At 41.2% G+C, this 24,702-nt stretch overlaps 1 protein-coding gene across 22 annotated transcripts in view; it reads left to right on the top strand.

The window, feature by feature from the left end:
* The window catches only part of CADPS2 (calcium dependent secretion activator 2), a 544,167-nt gene that overhangs the window by 23,234 nt on the left and 496,231 nt on the right, over window positions 1-24,702 (top strand). The gene's annotated exons all lie outside the window — the stretch shown is intronic.

Below are 24,702 nucleotides of genomic sequence, written 5' to 3'. Positions count from 1 at the left end.
TAACAGACATCTGGTCCTTACTATTGCTCCATAGCTAGACAGCTTTGTATATTTGACACCATGATATGTTGTTTTACTTTTTAAAATGCTAACTTTAGTTAAAATGCTAACTTCTCGCGTGTTTTTTAGCTATCTTTGAGCCCCATACTGTGAAGGCTCTTGAAGCAGGCTAGGAGCCAAGAACTCGTGTTGGTGTGTCTGAAAAGCCTGTAAGTAGAGCTTTGTGTGTCTAAGAAGATTGGCGGCTTGGTGACAGGGAGAGGAGTTTGGTGGCATTTCAGTAGTGTAGGAGAGCATGAATGAAGGTGGTGAATGTAGAGATGGATGATGGAGAAACAAGACAAGGGCTGTAAGAGACGTGTAAGAAATAGAACAAGAAGCAAACAGGGGCTGATTGAATGAGGAGGATGTAAAGATTATTCTTAGGATCTTGCTGGTGCCACGTGTGGGATGAGGAACCATTACCAAGATGGGAAACATGAGAAAGACTTGGGTATATTTCAGTGAGGATTATGTGGGCTCTGAACAGAAAGCCTAATAGCTTAAGCCACTGGGCTTTATTTATCTCACTTTACAAGACGCATTGGCTGGGATGGTGGCTCAGTGATGCCATCGTAATGCAGCCTTCTCCTGTTTGCAGCTGTTCCATCCCTGGCATGCAGCTTTTGCCTTCATGGTTGCAGCTACCTGCAGGTCAGGTATTTGTTCCAGGTAGAAGGAAAGGAGAAGGAGCTGTGGAGAGACTTTATTCTGGAACGGAGTGTCCCTCCCCACATCGACTTCTTTCTGTACCTTATTGCCGAACTATAGCTGCAAATAAGGCTGGGATAGTAGTTTTTTCTTACTGGTCTCTGTGCTGGAGGAAGGCAAAGGAGAAAGGGATTTGGAATGAGAGTTAGTTAAGCCACTGACAATTTGGTAACAAGAGGGCAGAATATAAATATAAATTTTGGCCATGTTTGTAGAAGAAGCTTTTATGCAGTGGAAAATAGCATGTAGATTTCAGAAGTTCTCGGGATTTGAGGACAGATCTAGATGCAGTCTACATTTGCTTCATATTCAGTCTTGTAACTGAAGGACTTCAAATTCCTGTTTCTAGGTTTTTTCTTCCTGAGGACCACACCCTGTACCTTCCAACTACAAGGCCAGACTCCCCATGACATCCCATCATTTTGGTTCCATTTACTGTTATTTCATCAGTTGCCCTCAGAATTCTCTTGAGTGTGCTTATAGTGTCAATGGTAGAGTCCTTTGTCCATGTTTGGAATTTGAATTCCAGTCTGTAATTTATCAGATATGACAATAACCACATTTTTCAACCCCTCTCTATATACCTTTTCTTATCTGAGGAAATGGATTGTTAGGACTAAATAAATGTATCTGCTAACTCACAATCACGTCCCATGATTGTTCCCTTCCTGTCTCCCCCTCCACAATTTTGAAAAGAGGACTAGTGTCCAGGCAGAATACTGCTAAGGAATACTAGTAATGCCAATAAGGAAGTGATCCCTCCATGAAATTAGCAACCCCTTTTTCTAGCATCGTGCTTGTTTTCCCATCAGTCTTCCTCTCTTGCAGATGGGGATCAAAGTCACATTTTAAAAAGCTTTCAGACTCCACCACAAACTACATCCCCTCCAGGGAGAAAGGCTTTTAAGTAATTCAGAGGTTTTATGGGTTATATTTTCATATATAACAAGTCAATAAACATTATCTAATTTTTTTAGATCTTATGTAAATATAGTGATGTCCCTTTTATACTATGATTTTCAAGGACATGATTCCCTTCTGAATTAAACCAAGTGGTGACTAACAGCTGTAGTGCCGAAGCCATTTTCTCTGTTCACTGAGGATCTTCCCCGGGTTCAATTCAGCATCCCCTCATACCAAACAGTTATGCAACACAATATAATCTTAAGTGTCTTTCTGTAGAACTTGTTGCTCTCTACGCATACTCGAAGCCAGATTTTCTGCCGTTGTTGATGCATAACGTTTATCGCAGTGATAATAAGCGTTAGCCCTGAGGTTGCTCATGGGCGTTCTCAGCCCTTGCATGTGTGGAGCACGCCTTGTTCCAGCACAGCTAAGCAGCGTGGTGGTGTGGGGTGTCTTGTTTGGCGATGTTCTTTAGCAAATGTGGGTGGCATCTTTGTCTTGACGCCTTAATGGCTTGAACTTCTCTCCACTGACTTTTCTGTGCGTACATGTCCTCTTCTGACTTTCTAATTATTATATGCTGTGTGCAAGTACAGAGCTGGTGAAAGCGAGACCCTCGTTTCTGGCAGTTCCTAGGACATTGCTTAGGAGTGCCTGCAGCCTAGTTGTGTTGACTGATAGCAGCAGGCTCTCCAGAAGGGCGGGGATGGGGTTTTCTACCAGAGTTGTATGCCAGGAGGCACCTCTGGGGCTTTTGCATTGGGCTGCAGAGAAAATGTTTGCAAAGCACTGCAGCTGGCACACAGTGCATGCCCTCCACCTCTTCTCCTCCCACCCTCCCCCCACCCCGTGTCCCCTTGTCTCCCGCCTCTCCCTTTTCTTCCTTCTCCCCTGCCATCCCTCCAACCTGATTTCCCTGGGAAGGATTTGATATGAATAGTGTGGATCATACAGGATGATATATGCTATTGTCAAGGTTATAACACAATAGGAACATTCGTGTATCTTTCGATGTAGGAGTTTATTAGTCAGGATCTAGTCAGAAAAGCAACTATCACAAAGTGGTTTAATAGAGGGAATTGAATATAGGGAACTAATTATGAAGGTATTGGAGAGCCAGAGAGCAAGTGTGGATCTGTCATGCAATGCAGAGGTTCCCAACTTCAGGAAGCTGCTATCATCCCTTGGGCTAAAGGGCTACAGGAAGGAATGGGTGTTGTCACAGCCAGGGAGGGGAGCTGCCTGGTGAGAGCAGAACCCAGGACGTAGGGCTGCCCACACAGGAGCTGGAATAATGAAGGAGATGTGGTGACTGCTGGAGGTGCCACCTGAAGTAGAGGAGGTAGGGGGAGAAATACCCTGAACTTCTCCCCCTTATGATGTCCATTCTCCTGCTAGGCTCTCACCAGCCTAAGACACCAACAGCCAATCTGTCAAGGAAGCCTGAGCGCTGAAGTTCGTGGGGTTCAGTCATGTGAAGGGGAAAGCTGGGGAGTCTATGGGAGAGCAAACAGTCAGAGGACTGGCACAAAGGCCACGGCCTTTTCCTTAGGTGTGGTTGCATTGACCGTTGTCATGCCTTATTTTTCTAGCATAAGGCACATCCCTAATGCACCTTCCATCATTTCCATTTTAGATTCTTTAATTCACAAAACTTAATTTGTGGGATTTCTTTTTTTAAAAAATAAATTTATTTATTTGTTTATTTTTGGCTGCATTGGGTCTTCATTGCTGCGCGTGGGCTTTCTCTAGTTGTGGCGAGCAGGGGCTACTCTTCATTGCGGTGTGCAGGCTTCTCATTGCTGTGGCTTCTCTTGTTGTGGAGCGTGGGCTCTAGGCGCGTGGGCTTCAGTAGTTGTGGCACGTGGGCTCAGTAGTTGTGGTGCACGGGCTTAGTTGCTCTGCAGCATAAGGGATCTTCCCGGACCAGGGCTCGAACCCGTGTCCCCTGCATTGGCAGGCAGATTCTCAACCACTGCGTCACCAGGGAAGCCCTCTAATTTCTTACTGGGCTTTTTGGAGTGGAGATTGCAGAGCAGTCTGCATGCAGGATTCTGCAGTGGCCTTCTAAACATGTTTTCCAGCTTCCAGCCTTACCACCCACAACTCTTTCCAAACAGTCAGAGATTCCTTTACAGCACAGGTCAGATTGTTTCTCTGTTCAAGACCCGCAGTGGGTTCCATGCGTTCCCAGTACAGGTGAGAGTCTTTCCAGGGGCCCTCGAGGCCCTGCGTGGTCTGCCCACCTCATCTCCTGCTCCTCCCCCTGGCACTTTCCCCACTAGCTAAACTCACCTCCTTGCTGTTCGTGGAGCATGTTCGCATGTTGCTACCTCTGCCCCTGTGTTCTTCCTGTTCCCTGAACCTTGAATGCTCTTCCTCCAGCTATCCTTCCCTCCTCTCCTTCACTCTTGCTTAATCATCAACTCAGCAAGGCTTTTCTTGACTTCCCTGTTTAAAATCGCCCCTTCTTTCTACTTATTCACAAGTTTCCTACTTTCCTTCCCTGTTTTACTTTTCCCTGTTGCACTGATCACCTCCTAATATACTATATAACATATTCATTATCCACCCCTTTCTCTGTAGTGTAAGCTCTGTGAGGGCAGGGACTGTTCTTGTCAGTTTTGTTCATAGAATGCCTGGCACACATGCTGTCATTGAATGAATAGCTAGAGCCTTCCTAGATTTTCTAGTTTCCTTTCATCTTTTCCAGTTATGTTAATTACACTTAATGTGACAGTAGTTTACCAACATTTTAATGAGTTTCTCCAAAGTGTTTAACTTAATTTAAAAGAAAAAAATAACCTCCATTTCACTCACATTTTGGAGGGAGTAAGGACTTCTGGATTCAAATTGCAGTCCTGACGCTTACTGGTTGTTTGATCTTGGACAGTGACTTGTGCCTCAGCTTCCTTGTCTGTATAGAGATGATGATAGTACTGTACCGCATGGTTGTAAGTACTAAGGCGTAAAAAACTCTAGTCTACAGAGTCGATGCTCACTAAATCTTAACTATCGTTAAGTCTGGTTTACGTGCTGAGATGACCAGGAAAATGGACCCCTCAGATCTCTTCCTGTGGAGCATACTGGTTGATAGCCCAGCTGCTGCCCCTTTGCTTCCACCCTCACCGTGAAGTCGTGTTTTCTGCGGGCCTCTTCTAGCCAGTGACTGGGCACAGAAGGGATAGTAAGGCAGGTACATTCTTCTGCGTTGTGGGACTGTGCTACTGGGTGACTTTTGCTCTAGGACTCCCCATTGGCCTGGTTGAGTCTTTCTTGGACCCTTGTTATAAGTTCAGTCCTCTGTCCTTCCCCCTTCCATAGGTATCACACCTGTATCTTGTATGAGGATGCTCCCTTTCTCCTCCTGCTCCCTACTTGTTATGGACTAAATGTTTGTATCTCCCCCAAATTCATAAGTTGAAATCTTAACCCTCAAGGTGATGGCATTAGGAAGTGGGACCTTTAGGAGGTGATTAGGTCATGAGGGTGGAGCCCACATGAATGGGATTAGTGCCCTTATAAAAGGGACCCCAGAGGGTTCTCACTGCTTTCTGCCGTGTGAGGACACAGCAAGATGGCCATCTGTGAACCTGGAAGTAGGCTCTCATCACACTGAATCTACCTGTGCCTTGTTCTTAGACTTCCCAGCCTCCAGAACTATGAGAAATAAATGTTTGTGGTTTGTCACCGAGTCTACGGTACTTGTGTTTACAGCAGCCTGAAGGTATTGAGACATTACCCTGGTGTGTCTTTTGCCTGTCTGACCTTATTTTAGTGTCTTCTTCTTGGTGAACCCAAACTAATGCACATAATATTTAAATAACAAAAACAATTACAACAATAAGTAAAACTGACATGGTTGAAGTGAGAAATAAGCACAACTATCTTATTGTAGACAAACAGCTAGTCCTAGTAAGAGCAGAAGTGCTTGAGTGGCCAGTGAGAAGCCAGCTAGCTACGATATGCCCATGGCTAAGAATGTTGCCCAGGTGAATGGAGGACATCTAATAAGTGTCTTCACTGGCTATTGTTGGAGCATCTGACATTATTAGCTTTCTGAATTGAAAGCTCCTTGAAGGCAAAGACTCAGTCAGATGCTGCTTTTGCACCAGCCACAGCAGCTACCTCTAGCAGTAAACATAAGATGCCTTATAAAAACTTGGTAAATTGAATAGACATTCCTTAATCAACAGACTATTTTCACTTTGCCTGGGATGTGAGTAGGGAATAAAGATGCTGCTGGCGGCTGGGAAGGGCAGGCAGAGCTTGATGAGCTCTGGAGTTTATGAAATCTGAGACTTTTACCAGGGAACTTCCCTGGAAATCTATAGCAATGGCATTTCTGCTGTCTTGAATACAAATAGTCAAGCTGTAAGAATTCTATGCTGTAAATATGCTTTAAAAGAGGCTTGGTAAAATGCAAACTTAAACTGTTTTAGATGATTTTTGACTAAGCAGATTAAATGTAGTGAAAACAAGTTTTCCCCCAGATATTTTACAGATTGAGGAGAATCTCAGAATGCACTAATGTACTTTGTAAATAGAGCTTTTCAAAATTTTGATAAACACGAGCTAGATTTTGTGCTAATGACAAATAGTGGGCAACTAACACACTTATTAATCACTGATAGAAATGTGAATTTCTGCATTGTCTCTAGATAGCTTAGTAAGGGAGACTTAAGTTTAGACTGAATTTCTTTCTTAGCCTTCAAATGAAAACTAGATGCAGAAGGCTGAAAGTTGTAATAATAATTTGTTAACCTGCCTGGGACTTTGGAAAGCAGACTCCATGCTCTTGCATTGAAACTTTTAATAGAACATGAAAAGCTGTTCCAAGATGCTTCAGCAGAAGCATCTTTTTTCCTTGTGAAGTCCTCAGAAAGATAGTGTAGGGGAGGAAAAATAATTTTCCTTCTACCTTTCTAGGTTCTTGGCTGAGACATTCCAGACATCTGTCTGTAATAAAGGACAAATTAACGGGAGAAAAACAAATAGAAGTTTTAGTATCATATATACTTCCTATATACATGGGAGAGACCCCGGAAAACTCCCTGAGTAAATCCCTGAAATGGCCCAAGCTGCCATCATAAATACCATTTCCAGCTAAAGACAAAAGATGTTCAGCGGGAGGGAAGCCAGTTATGGGAGGTTTTTAGGCAAAGCACAGTAAACAAGGGGATGGTTGTTACACAGATTTAAGTCACCTGCCTTATCCATTGATGAGTTTCTAGAAACTTGGTCCCCTCCTTCTTCCTGGAACAGAGAGGGAGACACCCTTGCAAATGGAGATTTCCCTTATAAAGGTAAATGTCTTTCCGAAGGGTAACTTCTACTTGGTTTTCAGAGATTCTGCTATCTCTGCTATTTCTTAAAAAAATCAGCTCAAGATAATCCTTATGCCAAAGCAGCATATTCTGGGGTGATATTTTCTCCCCCTCAATAACTTGTGTGTGTAAATCTCCAGGTTTCCTACATCTGTTTTCTTTGCCACCATCCACTGCTTCTGAGTTTGTTTGGTGTGAGTTGCTTGAAGCTGCTGGTTGCCTTGGTGTCTGAAACTCGTGAGGGAAAAGTCAGAGCATCGCATTTTACACACCAAAGCAAAGTATCAAGATGACCCACTAACTTGGAAATATTTTAACTTGTAGTTGAGACAGGAAGGGGGGCAGGGCACAGCCTTTAAAAGAATGACAGCCATTGAAGACACGACATGAACTGGTCAGAACCAACTACGTTCAAGATGGCAGACGATTGACTGCCACTGGACCCTGAGCCTCAGTATATGCTCATTGTAATACATCAGCAAGCTAAATGACGTACCCACAGGTGCCATGACGGTTCCAAGGCTGACCATAGAAGGTCAAAAAGTAGGTGGTTAATTCCTGGAAATCCCCAACCCTTCCCCAACAAAGTTAGAATAATCCTCCTGCTCATTAGTCTGTGAAATTATCCACCCCTACAAAAACTTACAACCCCGTAGGCTGGCACCTCTCACCTTGCGAGATGGCTCACACTCTGTCTGTGGAGTGTGTATCTCCCTGAGTAGACCTTCTTTACTCTGGCTCGCTCTTGAATTCTTTCCTGCACGAAGCCAAGAACCCACACTTGGTGGCCGTCCCAGAGACTCACCTGAGACCTGGGACGTGACCATCCTCTCGCACCCCACTTTCTTCCCTGCAGCACAGTGACCTCAGAGTGAAACAAAATGCGGTGGGGGGAATAAAGGGCACTAGCGGCGTTGGTGTCTGTTGGAAGTGGCAGAGATTCATTCTTGCATCTGATCGTGAGCCTTGGCTCCTCCTCCGAGGAAAACACAGCATAGACCTGGCGCATGGTAGCCTGTAGACACAGGGTCTCCTCTCTCTGAGGTTGCACAGGTGTTTACCAGCTCGAGGGGAGACTTTTTTCCTTTTGCCTCTTTCCGTGTAAATTGAGGAGAGATTTCAGATTCCCTTGTCCTCTCTGTCCTGGCAGTGGCTTGGCATCTGTGGGCTCTGTCTAAGAAGGGGCTTGTCCTCCTGGAACTCAGCCTCAGTGGGGACTTCTGTCTTAGTCATGCTAGCTACTGGGCTGGAGAGTAAAGGCTCTTATCAGGCGTGTCTGTGAAAACAAGAGCTTAGCTATAGGCAAATACTGAGTGTACTGATGAGATCATCTCATGGCAAATTACCCTGTAGCTGCTCTACAACAGTAGGTACCTTCTGTTCCCACCTAGTACTTCTGTCATCTAGGCACCTTTCAGTCATTGACGTTAACCAGCACTTTAATACCTTTACCACTCACTGCAACTACTCCCGTTCCATGCCACGAACACTTTCTTTGCTTCCTTTCTATATTGGGAAGCAAACTTTGCTTCAAGGAGATTAAAGTTTAACTAAGTAATATCTAAGCAATAACTGATAAGGCTGTCTGGGTTTGAATAGCAACTTTACTAATTTCTAGCAGTGTGAGCTGAAGCAAAATTACTTTCGAAAATGTTTTCCCATGTGTCAAATGGGCATAATAAGAATAGTATCTTTCCTATAAGGCTGTTGTTAATGATTAAATGGAGAAGAAAAAAAATCTGAGTTAAGTAGATACAGCAAGGGCTTAGTATGTGTTGGTTGTTTTTCAACAAACAAGTGGAATGTTGTAAGAACAGTAAATACAATAAAATGGGAAAAGATAGAGCTGTACACATAATTATTGAAGAAAGTAAAAGACCCATCACAGTTTGAAAGGAGTTTATCACAGAAGCCTTCTGGTAGGAGGTGAGTGAACTAGATTAGAAGAGATGAATATGAGGAATAACGGAGAAGAGGGACTTAAATTCTGGTTTTGAGAACAGTGGTTCTCAAACTGTAGCATGCATTACACACCCGAAGAGTCCTTTAAAATGCACATTCCTGGGCCTACTCCAGGCATTGTGGGTCAGCAGATGTGGGATGGGGCACAGGAACTTTCATTTTAACAAGCACCCCAGTTATGGCTACTGGGCCCACTAAGCTACTTGTGGTAGGGGGTTGCTGCGAGGTCATGCATAGCCTGGCATACTGCTAGATGGGAGTGGATGCCAACTTTGAGGGTCGCCCCGTGAAGTGGGAGAGAGCTTCGGTTGACTTTGTCGCACAATCAGCTGCATTAGGATTCCCCAGAGAGGTAGAACCAATTGGTTGTCGTATGTGCATGTGGGTATCTCTCTTGCTCTCTCTATATAAATATGGAGAGATTGAGAGGGAAGAGAAAAGATTAATTACAGGAAGTGACTGGCTGACATGATTGAGGCCAGAAGTCCCACAGTTTGCCGTGTGAAACCTGGAGAGCCAGGCAAAGCTGGGGATGTAATTCAGTCTGAGTCCAAAGGCCTGAGAACTGAGGGCCTAATAATGGTGTGGGTCTGAGTCTGAAAGTTCAAGAACCAAGAGCTCTGATGTCCGAAGGCAGGAAAAGGATGGATATCCCAGCACAAGCAAAAAGCACATTTGCTTTCTGCACCTTCTTTATTCTCTTTGGATCCTCAGTGGATTGGATGATGCCCACCAGCATTGGTGAGGACAGTCTTTGCCCAGATTCCTGATTCAAATGCTCATCTCTTTGGGAAACACCCTCACAGACACACCCAGAAATAGTCTTCCTTGGCCCAGTCAAGTTGACACGTAAAATTAACCGTCACATCAGCTTTAGTATTTTTTATGTTTTGTTTCCTGGAAGCTCATTTTTGACTGTGTTCAGCCTATGTGATCTTGCTTGTTCCTCACCAAGATGTAAGTCGTCACTGGTCTGCCTCTTCCTTTAAATTTTTGGCTCTATATTCGGAGGGTTACCAACATAACCTGTTTCATAACTTATGTCACAATTCCTTTATTTCTATAATACTCATGCTGAGTTTCTGAATAGACATAGTTCATTTAAAAATTTCAAACCCCTGATTTAGATTTCCTGTTAGACCCCTTTTGCATGTAACTAAACTCAGTTTGCTTTTGAGATTTACAAAGCATACTCATCAGGATTCTCAAATTTATAAAATATTTACTGTAATTTTCTTGGTATTTAAGAGGTTTATACCTTTTGCTTTGGCCTACAATTTAGTAAACAATCTTTTTAGCATAGGAAGCAATTTTTCTTCCACAGGGTTGTTAACTCAATTTTATATCTTTTTATTCCTTAGAGTAGGGATGAATAAACTTTGCTTACTAGATTTTATAGGACTTTTATCACTTAATATTTGAACATCCTCAGAGCTTTAATATGACTAAATGGAATATGTAAGATGCAGTGCTTACCATTTATTACCTTGCATTACAATAAATGTCCCAAAAACTTAATCATGAAATTCCTGCAGATAAACAGCTAGAACTCACCATATTTCCTTACTCCTGACTTTTTTAGAATAGGTATATGCTCGAGTTTTCTCCTTTGGTATTTTAACCATGATGTTGATGTCCAATACTCAACTTTGTTTCCTTCTGTCTCTTCAAACATTTGAATTTTTTTAAGCCTTTCTCCTTGAATAGACTCCTGGGTACCATGACTTTTCCTGAATAATAACTTGTGTAATATATCAGATCCTCCTGTGGGCTTTAGTCCCATAAAGTTCATTTCAGCAATTAATGTTTATTCCTGTGTCATAAGCAAAACCCCAAGCTTCGTTTAAAGTTGAAGATTCTCCCCTCTCCGTGAGGGCCTGCTTCAGGCTGAAGCCAGCAGTAGGGTGGCTGGTGCCGTTGGCTGCTTCTCTCCCCGGCCGGCTGGCCTGATGTCTGACTCCCAAAGGGGAGAATAACTTACAAATAAAACATGAGGACTCTTCTGTTATTTAAACAAAAAAGGGGAGGGGGGTGGAATAAAGCATGGGACACCTTTGCAAGAGGGCTAATTTTAATTGGGGTCCTTAGAAAAGGCACCAAGGAGATCAGTAGCATTTGAACTAGTTCATAAATAAGACTTGAACAAAGGGACGAGTTCAAAGGAGTGGGAGTGGTGGCAGGTAGGTTGGGAGGACTTTGTCCAATCTGGTGAGATTTGCAGCATAACAGACATTGTGTGTGTGGGGGGGGCGTTGGAGAGGGGGGATAAAGTAAAGTTGGAAAGGTCAAACTGTGGATGTCCCCGAGTGCCATGCAAAGAAGTCGGGACGTTATGAAGATAATGCTTAGGTGTGACGTGCACTGCTTTACAACTGTCGAGAGGGCTGAGATGGAGCACAGTCTTTGAAGATATGTGATACGGGTTCCAGTGATCAACTCAAGTTTGACTGGCAATGTACCTCTTCTTCCTCATTCCTGAGATATGTGGTGAATGGAGGATATTTATCATATCAGTGGGGAAACAGTGAAAAGCCTTATCTTGAAGTTCAGATCTCTCAGCATTACTTTGATCTTGTGCCTGGTATGAGCTTATGGGATGATAAGCTAGAAAAAAATACATATATATATATATATACACACACATGCATATATATAGACTTGGCAACAAACAAGCCTTAGAATTAAAATGATTTTGTTAACATCTCTTGATTTAGATGCTTTTGCTTTAGGCCACGTCTATCTTTATATCCAAGCTTTGCTCAGTCTCTTAAAACTGCCATATGTGAATCTTCCCCCTTTTGTCTCTTAAACTCAAATATTGACCTTTCTAACCACATCATATTTCCCGGAAATCTTTTATTTGTTACTTTGGATAAACCTTTGATTGTATGCATTATACCTGAGCCCCTGGCCACAAACTATGTAACTTAGGATACATCACTATAGATGTATACAAAAGAGGTATTTTCTACTTAATTTATTACCTTCCATCCTAGTATTTGAGTGCCAGTCTTCTAACATGCTTCCTATGCATTAATACAGGATATCCAAGAATATTTTAAAATTCCTCTTATTCATATTGAGCATGCTTTGATTGTATCTGCATTATTATGGCATGTTCTTTGAGATGGGAACTCTTAGAAATAAATCACCCAAAGACATTCCTTCACTTTATCTATTAGAAATCAGGGATTTGTTAGGTTGAAATTAGTTTCCTTTATCTCTGAGTATCCCTTTTCGAGTAAAGGGCAAGCAGGGTATTTTTTCTAGCTTTAAAACTATGAAAGTTTACCACTGATTTTAGATGAATTCTAACATGAATGTGAAATGCAAGTTATGTCTGGATTGTGTTTCTACTCAACTAGTTCTCTTGTATTTGCGATACTTAACCCCAACTTGAAGGTTCAGCCTTGCCCCTCAAGCAGGGCTATTTCTGTCCCTAGTGGGGCCGCCGTATAAGGAGCTGGAAGCAGAAAGCCATAGACTCAGCTTTGGAATGGGCTTGTGTTCAGTCCTGTTCTCATCTTGGTGCCCCAGTTGCCTGGAAACTGGGTTCCTGCCTTACTCATCTGTGATCACTTCTCTGCTGGGTATCCCAGTTTCCTTTCAGAGACAACGTACCTACCTTGAATTCCTTGTTCGCCTTTTGGTAAGACCTCTTGGCTCATACCTTCCAACGTGCCTTCCACCTGGATCCTGTTTTCACTTTCAACTTCTGGCTTTTGAATGGTCCCCCTCCCCCACACCTGCCCTTTCATGCTGTAAACTCATCTTCCCACTTCAGATCTGCTGTTAGACCTAGGTCCTTTTTACTCTCTCTTCATTAACTGACCCTTTTTTCTTTCTCTTGTATTCTGATCCGTGTGGAATTTCAAGTCAAGCCTTCCATAGTCTGTCATGTCAGATTGCTTAATTTTATGGCGAAATTACTTTTCCTTTGTCAGATGTCATTATCTGGCATGATAGCATAATTCCTCAAGGAAGTTAATTCTCTGTTAGGGATATAACTCATGCTTTGTTTGCTGTGCATCTAAAAATACTATCCTTTGTATAAGCACCAACTTTGTCTCCTCCAGTGTTTCCCTCTCCAAAAGGAAGACAACTTGTCTTATTATTTATTATCCGGAGACAACTTGTCTCATGATTTTAGACCAAGGTATGTATATATATACCAGGTCTGTAGCTGAAGAACTTAAGGCTCTTCTAAGAGTTTAGCCAAGGACACATTTGAAAGCCAGAGATGAAACTAAGACCACGTGTCCCAGCCCCCGCTAATCCTTGATTCATGTAGCCCTCTCTAGGAAGAATCTTTCAAAAAAAAAACAACTAAAGTTTTTGGAAATTACTTTTGGTTATTTGGTGCTAAAGCAAAACCCATTAACGTGGGGTGTTGGGTAAGCCGATCATCTTCATTCCCTATCCTTTTGTCTTTTGCCTCCCAGGAAGCATCTCTAGCTACAGAAGCTATGACCCGATTCTCATGATAGCTTTCTTCTCCTGTGACTGAGAAGTGACTTTATTTGCCATGGGGCTATTGTAATTGCTGTTTGGAGGCTTAGGGGCCCTGGGATATAGGGAAATGATGAGAATTCTTCTTGAGCCATGAGAGTAGAAGGAAATAACTTTCAAATATGTGAATGACCAAAACCTAAATCTCCAAGGAAAGTAACTAAAAAGTAATGTTGGAGAACTAGTATGCACACTTAACTATTTTTTAAAAAACATGCACTTAAAATCAAAATGAGGACACGAAATCACTTACAAAGTCCTTCAGGACCAGAGCTCCCTTTCTAAGTGTAAAATATAATTATGTAATCAGTGTGATGCCCTATCTATAGCATAAGGAAGTAAAAATAACTTCAGTAAAGTAATACCTACCAAAATTTAATTACTTGGGCACAACTACCCTGAAGATATCATTTAAAATGCACACACTCATATTTAAATAAAATCACTGAGTGTGGCAATCACCAGTGCAGACTGATAGAAGTATGTGCGCCTTTTGATTCCAACACCATGGCCAGCAACATGATTTTCCAAACTAGCAAACAACCATTGATAAATTCTCTAGTAAAACAGAATACTGTCTTTCCTGGGTTTGTATAGTGGTTGTATTTCTAAACTGTGTATTAAAACCATGCAAAAATACATTATTTATATAAACTCGACTTAGTGTTAGTCTCAAACTACATGTGGGTTTTCTATTTATGTGGATTTCCTGGAGGATGTTTAAAGCCCCAGGACTGTCCTTCATGTAGCAGATCATCTAGTATCACTAGCTCCTGCTCATATGATGCCAACTTTGCCCCTGGTCATTTGGACAACCACAAACAGCCCCATAGATTTTCAAAATGACTCTCAGTGAGGGTGGGTCATGGCCACCTTAGAGACCCTCTACTTCTGTCTTTTGGCTGGTGGTGCTCACCTGTGGCGGAGCTGCCTTGGGACAGCAAAGACGTGGGTGAGGATGACCCCTGTGGTCCCCCCCAGAGAGCTTCCCTGAAGCCAGATGACTCCGAGGGCCTGTCACTCACACTTGTCCGCTTCTCTCAAGTAAGCATTGTGTTCTTGGAAATGGTACACTCTTTTTTCTCCCACAGAGAGTTCTGTTGTAGAAGTGTAAACTTGACCTTCAGTCTTGGCATTTGAGCTAAAATCTGGATAAGCTAGGTTATTTCTTGCATTAGAATCCCTCACTTCTAGTGAGGGTGAGGCAGTGACTTCTAGAAAGGAGGAAGAGGCTAGCGTTTCCAGGATGGCACGTGTGTGTAACTCTTCATTCTTTTTTTTAAAATTAATTAATTAATTAATCTTTGGCTGTGTTGGGTCTTCGTTTCTGTGCGAGGGCTTTCTCTAGCTGCGGCAAGCGGGGGCCACTCTTCATTGCAGTGCGCGGGCCTCTCACTGTCGCGGCCTCTCTTGTTGCGGAGCACAGGCTCCAGACGCGCAGACGTGCACGGAACAACTAAGCTCATGGGCCTAGTTGTTCCGTGGCATGGGGGAATCTTCCCAGACCAGGGCTCGAACCCGTGTCCCCTGCATTGGCAGGCAGATTCTCAACCACTGCGCCACCAGGGAAGCCCTAACTCTTCATTCTTATGCATGGATTGACTTAACACCTAGATGTCCATTGTAGATTGAGGCCGTTTTTGTTCTTTTTTTCCCTTTTTTCTTTTAAATACACACAGTCACACTTCCGGCACCCGTGCACTGGGGAAGTTCCTTCTCCAACGCACGCTGGCTTTGGCCGATAAGATTTTTACCAAACAATCCAGTCACAGCTTGAGTTGATCCAGACCAGAAAAACTGCCCAGTTGATCCATAAAATTATGAGAAATAATATTTCTTGTTTAAAGCCCTTAAGCTTTAGAGCAATTTATAACACAACCAGAGCTGACTAGTACCTGAATCAATCCAGGCACGAACAGCAGAACCATCCAGCTGCCCATATTGTCAGTCCACAGAATTGTGAGCTGTTACAGGATTGTTTTTTAGCTACTGTTTTGAGGCAACTTGTAACACAGTAAAAGTTAATCGATACATGTCTGTTTACAGTAGAAGCTTAGTTCTGGCTTCCCTTCTATACCCAGTCTTCTTAGTTGCCATAACTATGGCCATCTCCCTAATCCCTGTCCCTTGAGGTATAAAATCTTACAGTTCCTTTCCTTCTCTTGCTATATGTGATACTTTTAGTAACATCTTTATAGTCTGTTGCTGCTTTCAGTTCCCATAGACAACAGGCCCTGTTTAGAGCTATCTGGCCAAGCATGACAACTGCACTACAGACTTTGTTACAGCTCACTATGTGACCGCCATAATCACACGTGTAACTTCACAGTGGGGCTTTACTATGAGACAAATGTCATAGTGGAATGAATATTAAACTTGAAGTCAGAATACTGGAGTATAAACTCTGGCTAACTATTAGTTGTGACCGTAAGAAGTTTCTCTAACCTCTTCAAAATCTGCGTCTTCAGCTCTTTTCACATGTAGCTTATTTTCTATTTCAACTGTTGGCTTTATTCTCTTCATTTCCAGAACGTTACTGTGTTTAACAACGCAGGCCTTTCTCTGCTTCTGTCTCCCCTTAACTTGCAGCTCCAGATTCATAGATAAAATTTGTAATTTTGAGCAGGGTCCTTCCTGATTTATGCCAGGCTTGTGACCATTCATCATCTCTTTGATTCTGCCCAGTACTATATTCAGGAGATCAAGTTGGACTAAAAGTTCCCTGGTCAAGATTCTTTTAGCTGTGAGTAATAAAACCTACTTGAGGGAGCTAAGAAGCAAAGGGGTGGTTGATGTCATTAGAAGGCAAGTGTCTCGTAGTACTCAAGGGCACGGTAATCAGCCAGGCCCCTTGAAGGCCTTGACTTGGGAACTGGAAACTCTTAGAAACAAAGACAGCCAGACTTTATTTTTCTGTCTGGGGCTGTACGACCTCTCCGCATTTGTCTCTGGTCTCATTCTTGGCACTGCAGTCTTGTACACTCAGTTTTTCATGTGTGTGACGATTATACAGCCTTGGACTTGACATGTTCTTACACTAGCTACCAAAAGACTTCCTAGAAAGAGTGGTTATGGATCTCTAGGAGAGAGCGAAACTCTGACCTAGCTTAGGGCAAGTGTGCTGAGAAGTGGTAGTAGGTTCACGTGTACACACGGGGTTGCCTCTGGCTGGGACAAAGAAATTCTCACAAGGACCTCTGATGAATAGGACAGACACCCCATGTACGTTGCATTTTTCTTCTGAATAGGCTGATTTTTGCCTCTCCTGCCCTCAATTTATGAGGCCAAAGTTAGCAATGGAATCTGTAGGGCTTGTGGGTGAACAGAATGTTTTCTCAATATCTTCTCTCAGCCTTTGTTTATACCTGATGGCGAACAATAGAACTCTCCTTGGATACCTACACTGTTGCAACCTGTCTTAGTGGTCCTGTAGAACACCCATGACTGCAGGTGGCAAGATTCTGGTAGCTGAACCAGGAAGAATGGTATCTGAAGTACTTCTGGCAAGAAGGGCTGCAAAATACCCTTCTATTTAGTAGCTCTCAGCCCTTCAGTTTAAGTTAGAAGGTGTGGTTCAAATGCTGAGATGTAGTCAGTGTGAGAAATGGATGTGGCTTCCTTCATCTGTCACTCAACGACAGGGCTGGGGAAGGAGATGGGCTTTTCCTCTGGCCCCATGGTTGCACTTTAGAGTCGTTTGATAAGCCTTTAAGATAAGCCCCATCCAGACCAAGCGAATCAGAACTCTGGAGCTTGGCCTGGGTATTGATTTTCTTTTCCAAGCTCTCTATATGATTCTAATGTCAGTCACAATGAGGGATAACTTCTCTATCCCCTTCTTGTTCCAGTTCTAGGCTGGCCCATTGTCCAGTCTTTTACGTTCTGGTAAGATTTGTGACTAATCTAAGTACCTAAAATGTGCTGATTTTATGGAGAAAAAGGTTTTATTCATTTGTTAAGCAAGTACAAGAGATAAAACTTGGCAGATAGGTGGGAACTAGATGTGCAGAGCCTTTTGCAGGACTTTGGGCTTTTTTTCTGTAAGATGAGATCTAGTGAAAGGTTTTATAGAGGGAAGTGTAGTAGGATCAGGTGAGTGCTTTTAGAAAGACTCTTCTGGGCAACCCTAAGGAGGATAGGTTAGAGGAAGGCAAGGTGAGTATCTGGGAAAGTCCTGGCAAAAACATGACAGCCTGAACTAAGGTAGTAGCTGATTAGGTAAAGAGATACTGTGTTGACAGGATCAGTGGCATTTGATCATGGATTGGATGAGTGTGAGGAAAAGGTAGGGATTTATGATGACGTCCACCTTTTGAATTGAGTGGCGGTGGATGGTGGTGGATTTCCTCAAGATTGGGAATGCAGAAGTGTTAGGGTTGAGTTTAAGTGACTGTCATCCTGGCACTTTGATGGGACTCACTGGCTCTTGAGGTCTAGGCTGATTCAGACTAAGCCCCTAGGAAGGGTCAGAAGGTAATAGTGTTGTAAGTAGAGGTTTTTAAAAAATTTTTATTTTATGTTGGAATATAGTTGATTTACAATGCTGTATTAGTTTTGGGTGTACAGCAAAGTGATTCAGTTATACAAATACACATATCTATTCCTTTTCAGATTCTTTTCCCATTTAGGTTATTACAGAATATTGAGTAGAGTTCCCTTGCTATACAGTAGGTCCTTGCTTATCTATTTTATATATAGTAGTGTGTATATGGCAATCCCAAACTCATAATTTATCCTTCCCCACCACCTTTCCCCTTGGTAACCGTAAATTTAAGTCTGAGAGTCTGTTTGTTTCATAAATAAGTTCATTTGTAGCATTTTTTTTTTTTAAGATTCCACATATAAGTGATAGCCTTTGGTATTTGTCTTTCTCCGACTTACTTCACTTAGTATATATGATACTTTAGGTCCATCTGTGTTGCTGCAAATAGCATTATTTCATTTTTAAGGCTGAGTAATATTCTGTTGTATATATGTACCACATCTTCTTTATCCATTACTCTGTCAGTGGACATTTAGGTTGCTTCCATGTCCTGGCTGTTGTAAATAGTGCTGCAATAAACATTGGGGGTGCATGTATCTTTACGAATTATGGTTTTCTCCAGATATATGCCCAGGAGTGGGATTGCTGGATCATATGGTTAAAAAATAGTTAAATAAGGAACCTCCTGGAGGTCGCACCAGATTTCTTTCGTTTGCTCCTCCAGACCCACCTTCCACTCTTCTCCACCCTGCTCTATGCCCCAGGGGCTGACCTGTGTGGACTCTTGTCCTTTAGCTTCTGGTTGAGTTTGGCCCATGGGAACCTGGCAGAAGGTAGAGGAAGGAAAGAAGTCAAAGTATTTATTCCGTCTCCACTTTTAAGGTCACCTGGAGGAGGTTGTATTCCTTAGCCAGAACTCACTGGTCCCCACAGAGTAACCAGCTGTACGACTGTTTCTTGGGTTGCAGTAACTGCTCCTTCACCTCTCCCTTCTCAGCCTAGGAGAGGTGACAGCTCAGCTGCTGCTCGTGCAGGCCAAGGTACCATCCCTTGGTGCCCTTATACCCACTCCTTATAAGTCGCCCTTTTGGAAATAAACCCTCCTCATATTATCTCATTTTGAGTGTCCCATCTCTTTCCTCTTGGCCTTGACTGATATATTGGTCATGCTGGATAGTTTGCTTAGAGTGGAAGAAAATTCTGGGTACCATACTTAATAGGAATTAGGCTCTTTAAATTTGGGTTTAGCTGACTCTGGCTGAAGATCTTCAGTTCTTCCTTAGGATGGTTTTAGAAGGAGTAGGTGGGAATCCAAGTCAGTTTTTCTTTGGCTCGTTTATGGTGTGCAGAGGTTAGTGGTTTTTTTTTTTTTTTTTTTTTGCACAATCAGATCTTTGGATCTTCTCTATTGTGAGTGTTTTCTCCAGCTGCTTGCAGCAGAGCTTGAAGGAAATTAATATCCCTACAGAAACCTAATAAATACTCAATTTTCATTTCTACCTCTACTTTCTACCTCTACATTTCTACCTCTACTTATGGTAGCTATAGCATGTTTTATGCTATAAGGTGTAGATTTAAATGGGAAGTTTTCTATGGTGATATCTAGTTAATCAAGTAATTCTTCCCAACCCTTTAGTTTGATATCAAATTTATCATATTAAATTTCGTATAATTAGATCTGCTTTTCTAATTTTATGGTAATAAACTTGGGTTTTAATGATTGTTACTTTGTAATAAATGTATCAAGTAGGGCTAAACTGCCTTGTCTCTTCCATGTTTCTCTTTTAGAGTATTAGGCAACGTTTATTCTTTCAAATTAAGTTTTGATTCATTTCATTAATTTTTATTGATAGTTGATTAATATTCCAGAAAATACAAGAATTAACTGAAATAATTGACACTTTGGAATATTTAGCTTTTTCATAAAGGAACATGCATTCTTCATTTGAGTTATTTCTTACATTATAATGGTACATAATTTTGCTTATTACAAACCTACGAGATGTGCCCTGTTGGCCCTTTGACTTCATGTCTTAGGTATCTCTGCCTCTTTCCTTTGCTGGGAAGAGCAAAGGAAAGAGGCAGAGATACCTTTCCACTCACCACGGGCCTCTTTGTACTGTCTCACGCGTGTCAGTGCCTGAAATGCTTTTCCCCAGTTATGTGCCTGCCTCACACGTGTCAGTGCCTGAAATGCTTTTCCCCAGATATGTGCCTGGCTCACTTCGTAACCTCCTTCAAGGTCTGGCTCAGGTGTGACCTTTTCTCTGAGACCAACCTGACCATTCTTTGCAAAATGGATTTGTTGATTTTTTTTTTTTTTTCCCAATTTCCCTGTACATTATCAAGTTAGCTAATAGGGAAACTTGTGTTTGTGCTTGTCTCCTTTGGAAAAGGTAAACTGCAAAATCTGCACGGTATCTCAGCTTGCCCTTCCTGTGGACACTGAATTCTTGAATGTTTTTACCACGAAATCCATTGGCGTCTTCTCAGTTGGTGTTTTCCTGCCCCTTTGTGGCTTCTTAAAACTGTCTCCTCACTAAATCTAGGTAATTCCACCCTACCCTAAGTTCCGTTCTTAATGCTTCGATGGCTCTTCTGTTTTTCTTTTTTAGCACTTTGGATTCTTCAGCTCTTTAGGGTAATTTCCCAAGGGTTAGACCTTGATTTTTCAGTTATCTGTTCAGTATTTTTATGTCAAATATCTCACCTCTTCCTATCATATTGCTGTCATCTCTGCTCTTCTAGGCCTATCTTGGCTGTTATCTTCAAGGGCACACTTTCCTGAATAGTTTATAAGTGTTTTTTAGCCAAACCTGTTTGTCAGGTTATTCTCTGCTTCCTGGATGTCTTTTTTTTTTTTTTTTTTTTTCCAGCTGGTTTAAACCTTACCTGTTCTTTAAGAACCAGCTTAAATCTGTTTCCCATCTGAAATCTTCCCAGAGCACTCTAATCCGCTATTTCTTGAATTCTTACAGCATTTCTTAAATCATGTAAATTTAAGTCCATGAATTAATCAAGGACTTATTGTTAACTTGAACTATTCTTTAAAAAAAAAATCCTTATTGCTATTGAAGTAAATTTTTTAAGGGAAATGTCTTTAGGTACAAGTTAAATATTGAGAAGTGGATATACTTTTAATATTTTGTTACTTAAAACCATTTTTTAAAATTTTAGTATTTAAACATAAAGCATGATACATATCAATTGTTCCTTGAATTCACAATAATTTAATTTTAGTATGGTGGAAAATGGTCAATTTCAGTAGGAGTTAACACAATGCAAAAACCAGATGACATTTTCATCTGTTAAATTAGCAAAGCTTTTGAATCCTGTAATGGCCTGTCATTTTGCTTTTAAAGTAGTATCTCATGATCACAAGTAGGTAAAATAAAAGTGTCATGGACAGAACAAAAGGCCGGAAGGAAATAAATGTGACTAGTAGTTGTGCATGGGCAGTGAGGCTCTTTTTCCTTCCCTAGATTGTTTCCCCAAGTTTTTGGTAGGAAATAGATGTCAAGTACCATACTGCCATTCTGTAGTTAAAGAGGGGCAATGTATTCACATAAGCTAAGGGAAACAAAAGTAAAGAGAAATGCATTATTTCACTATCATTAAACTGTTTTGTTTTATTTTTTAGATAAAGACTTCATTTTTTTTTTTTTTAGAGCAGTGTTAGGTTCACAGCAAAACTGAGGTGAGGGGAAGGTAGAGAGATTTCCTGAATACTCTCTGCCCACACATATGCCTCACCATTAAAGTGGTACATTTGTTAACTGTGAACCTACATTGACACATAATCATCGCAAGCCCATAATTTACCATAGGGTTCCCTCTTGGTATTGTACATTCTATGGGTTTAGACAAATGTGTAGTGACATATCCACCATTACCGTATCACACTGAGTATCTTCATTGCCCAAATTGTCTTTTTAAAAATCCAGCAGTCATCCTCATTATCAAAAATGCTTAGTTTCATGGCAAAGGGGACTTTGGTGCTTTATGGTCTCAACTATATTATGGCAGTTTCCATACTGTACTGCGATTTCTTCTACAGTTTAGCCAGCCGTGGTTTTGAATTACTCTTACTATATATATATAGCAGCTTTTTAACATCTGTTCTTTTACATATGTGGTGATTCCCTCACTTGTCTTTAAATGGCAGCTGGAACCAGACAATAATACTGCTGTCCACTCCCATGGATATGCTGGTAGATTTCTAGTAACACAGGCAGAAGAGGTCTGTTGTGTTCCATCTCCCCTTAATGCAGATGGAAAACTAGACTCAGGGAAATACGCACTTACATCTCCAAATGACTTCGTTACATTCGTGGTAGGATAAGATTAACTTATGGGTAAACAGGCTTTGACAATCTGTATGTCACATTTTTCTTGAGCAAGTGGTACAAGCAAAGGGCCACCTACAAGACCAGATTTCCATATGCTAGTGATTCAGGATTCTTTTGTAAGTTTACACTTTTCTTTAGTATTGCGTGTATGCATACATATGTGATTTTTTTACACTCTTTTTATATTAGTTTATCGAACTGTTGTACTTAACGACCATGATTTTGCAAATTGTGGCTTTGCCAGAGATTTTTAAGAAAGTGACTTGCTGATGTTTTTGAGGGAATTACATTATTTGTTTACATGTCGTCCTCCACTGGACTAGACTAGAATTCCATGAAAGACAGAACCGACATTTCAGGTATATATTTTAACAGTGCTTGGCACATAGTGTAAGTACTTATTTTTGAATGACTTCAGAGTGAATGAGATACACATGTACATAAACAATGCTATACACTTACAGTGAAAGTATTTTATAGCATAGTTTGTTGCATTCGTAGTCTCTAACCAGAATGGAACCATTCTCTTATCTTTGGAGTGATGAAATACAGCTTATACTCTGATAGCATTTCCCTTTTTCTAGACACATTTCATTAGTTTTGAAAGGGAAAGGTTATCATTTATTACAAACTTCAGTCTATTTTATATTTGAGAGCTAAAGTGGTAATCCTAGTGTATGCTTTTCTTCTCTGTGGTGTCCTCTTATCAACATCTTTGTGCAGCACTCAGTAAAAAGGGATCTCCAATGTTTGGCAAAATTGCTTTAGTGTGACAGTGAGTTTCTTCACAAGTTCAGGCTTTGGCCTGTGCTGAGATGGAAAGTTCGGAGTGAAGTTTGTGATTGAAATTTTACTGGCAGCAATTCCAGGGACTTAATGTAAAACAACAACCGTCCCCATCCACACCACAGCAGGAATTGTTGAGGTATTGATACTTCCCCATTTGGGAATATAACTCCCAGATCTGAAGTCCTTTGAAAAAGGAGCTTTATTTGTATATATCCCACTGAAATACAAATGTGATCTTCAGTTACAGATTTTCATCAAAACTTAAGATACTGATGCTTTTGAAGACCGGAATGTTTGTTTTTCAGGTATGAATGACATAGTTACATTTCTATTTTACAGGGCTGGGGGACCCAAAATCACACCAGTAAGGCATCATCATATTTTTTTGCTTGAGGTGATGATGTAATATAGGTCTGAGTTGTTTAAATCTTACTTAATGGTGTAATGTTGAACTTGGTTTCCCTTTTGCAGTCAGGAGAGGAGCCGAATAACAGCCCCAATTGATCCTACTCAAGAGGGGGGGGAGGAGAGGGAGGAAGCCTACTTTCTACTTCTTATTAGGACATTGAGTTTTGCCTGGTACTTCCTCCAGCTTCTAAATTTCTCGTGGAGTAGATTAATAGAATGACCCTCGAATGTTTAATTTCTCCATTAAAAAAAAAACTTCCTAAAAACTTTCTGATGTTGGATTTTTCTTCCTATTTCCACTTAAATCTTCTGGTTTTTTCTTTTTTTTAAATACTGTTCAGTGAAAGTCCAGATTGCTTTCTTTTAATGATGACGTTTTAGAAACACCTTCTTTTGAGTTTCATGGTTTTGTAGCTGGAATTTATAAATGGAAAACATCAAATGACTTTTTAAAATTAAATACAGTAGAATGAAGTTATTTTATAGCTGAAGGGGGGATATTTAGTTATTGAACTTGGAACTATCTTTAACCTACTTTTGCTGTCTTCAAATTGTTTGCCTTGTGACCTTTTAGCTTTTCTTGTTCTTTTTTCTGAATAACCTATTAAATAAAAATGGAAGATTCCCCAGTGTCCAGATGCAAATTTTTTTGCAGTTATTACAAATTGAAAAGTCAACTTATTGAAAAAAATATCTATTAAGCCTGTTTTTTCTGTTTGTCCTCTGCTAATGCACTGTATATGGGAGCAGTTATATTTGTTTTTAGTTTATTTTGGTACTTACTGCTTACTTATTTTTAAATAGTTGCATATTATTCTGGATTGTTATCTTTTCAGGCCTTTTGAAATCAGTGGGATTTGCATCCTTTGATTTTAGCAGCATCAGAATAAGAAAGTTTAACTGATTTCATGCTATTTCTGTAGCACTGTCGGTAAATGGAATGCTATTTATCCTTATTTCACTTAGAATAGAATCTTATAGACTTTATATTTACTTTACCTTTTAAAAAAAAATTTATTTATTTATGGCTGTGTTGGGTCTTCGTTTCTGTGCGAGGGCTTTCTCTAGTTGTGGCAAGTGGGGGCCACTCTTCATCACGGTGCGCGGGCCTCTCACTATCACGGCCTCTCTTGTTGCGGAGCACAGGCTCCTGACGTGCAGGCTCAGTAGTTGTGGCTCACGGGCCTAGTTGCTCCGCGGCATGTGGAATCCCCCCAGA

Source organism: Balaenoptera physalus, assembly GCF_965194825.1.
Source record: "Balaenoptera physalus genome assembly, chromosome: 8".
Classification (NCBI taxonomy): Eukaryota; Metazoa; Chordata; class Mammalia; order Artiodactyla; family Balaenopteridae; genus Balaenoptera; species Balaenoptera physalus.
Note: the sequence above shows the minus strand (reverse complement) of the source record. Positions and strands in the feature narration are given on the sequence as shown.